We start from the raw sequence: 2,016 nt of genomic DNA, 5'->3' as shown, positions 1-2,016 counted from the left end.
TGAAGCTGATATTCGGTTTATTTTGAAGAGGTCATTTCGATTTTGTATGCAGAAGCCAGAGGTGTACGGTGTACAGAGGTATTAGTTGTTTATACAGGAATTTGCATATTATATTTGTGTTGTATTTTTATTTCAGTTGTTTCAGAGGACACAGTTTTGGGTCAGTGTTGTGATATATTGTGATTATATGTATATGTGATTAAAATTTCAGGGTTTATAGGCTATTTTGAGAAATTCCCTATAGTCTGTATGCTTTGATGGTGGCCAGGTCAATTTGAATTTATTTATCACATTATTTGAAATTTCAGTCAGCAGCTGTACCCGTGGTTTGGTTTTGTGTTTATATATTGTGTTCTATTTTCAGTGTTTATATTTGTAGTGTTTTACTATTGCTACAGGTGGAAAACTTACAGAGAAAATTAAGAGTTTTATTTCAGGTGCAGACAAACCAGACAGTGATCCTTTAACTGATACGCAAATTTCTCAAGTTTTAGAAGCTTTGAAGAAGTCTGGTGATTATGTGGTTCTTACTAAAGATGAGCAGGGTGTTCGTTTGACCCTTGAAATGACTCTTTGACACTTCAAATTTCCAATAGGCCTGATTTGACTCTCAGGATTTTAACTGGAGGGTCAAATTTTGTTAAAATCATGGGGATTTGACCTTGTAGTTGGTAAAACTTAGTCAAAATGACCCTCAGGATTTCATGGCTAGTGAACACCCTGATGAGTATAATGTTTTGAAAGGTCCAGGTCCTACCAGTACACCTATTGTTAAAACTTCATTTCAGAATCCTTTTAATGCTTCTGCATTACAGATGCCAAAAGTTGATGTAAAATTACCATTCTTTTCAGGTGAAGTGCCTCCTTTGAAAGGGGATGTAACTTATGTTTGGAGATATGAGACTAAATGTCTCTTATCAGATTCTTCATTAACAGAAAATATTTGTTAACAGGTTATTCGTAAATCATTAGGGGGTCAGCCAGACAGGTTCTCATACCTTTGGGAGAAAAGGCAACTTTATCTGATATTTTAAATAAACTTGATACTTTGTTTGGAAATGTTTCAACAAATGAATCTGTCATGCAATCTTTTTATAGTGAATCTCAGAAGCCCTCAGAGAATGTGACTTCATATGGTTGTAGATTAGAAACTTTATTGCAGGTTGCAGTTGAAAGAGGCCATGTCAGCCACTCATCTAGAAATGATATGTTAAGATCTAAATTTTGGACAGGTCTTCATGATGAAAAGCTCAAATTATTAACAAGTCACAAGTATGATGCTATTTCAGATTATAACAGGTTATTGCGAGAAGTTAGAGCTGCAGAACAAGAACTTTCAACATCAGATAAATTAACAAAAGTTCAATGTCAACCTATTTCAGATTCTAAGGATAAAATGGTTGAAGATCTTTCAAAGAAGATGGACACTTTGATGACCAAAATGCAGTCTCTTGAAAAAGACATCAAAGACAGCAAGAAGCAAGATTCCTCAACTAATGACAGATCTTTTTCAGGTCATAATAAACAATCTTTTTCTGGTATTAGAGGAAATTTTTCAGGTTATAGAGGAAATTATTCAAGATACAATAGAAATTCTTTTACAGGTTATAACAGAGGAAACTTTAGAGGGAGTGGTCATCAACAGAATGTTAATGTTAGGTCAAATAATTCTGACAATTCTTCTTTTAACAGGTCTGACAACACTAAAACTGTTGACCCAAAAGTTTAGACTCCTCTGTGGTGGGGCACACTGAGGAAGTCAGCTGCAACAAGAGCTCCAAATCTATTTTATCTGATAGGTTGGTTGGTGAGGCTAATGAGGGCACAGCAAGAATTTGTGGTGTAGACACCAAAGTTTTAGTTGATACAGGTTCAATGGTTACTTTGATTTCAGAGTCTTTCTACAACAGTTTGGAACCAAAACCTGAATTATTAGATATTTCAGATTTTAAATTAGATATTGTAGGTGCCAGTGGTAGTAAGATCCCATACAAAGGTTATATTGAGGGTGATGTT

General features: G+C 34.7%; 1 pseudogene; it reads left to right on the top strand.

The window, feature by feature from the left end:
* Positions 1-704: 704 nt before the first annotated feature.
* LOC132751614 (uncharacterized) lies at positions 705-1,729 on the top strand (annotated as a pseudogene).
* The last annotated feature ends 287 nt before the right edge of the window (positions 1,730-2,016 follow it).

The sequence above is a fragment of the Ruditapes philippinarum genome, unplaced genomic scaffold (genome assembly GCF_026571515.1).
Source record: "Ruditapes philippinarum isolate M1 unplaced genomic scaffold, ASM2657151v2 ctg3272_1_1_1_1, whole genome shotgun sequence".
NCBI classification, from domain to species: Eukaryota; Metazoa; Mollusca; class Bivalvia; order Venerida; family Veneridae; genus Ruditapes; species Ruditapes philippinarum.
This window is presented reverse-complemented; position numbering and strand designations above follow the sequence as displayed.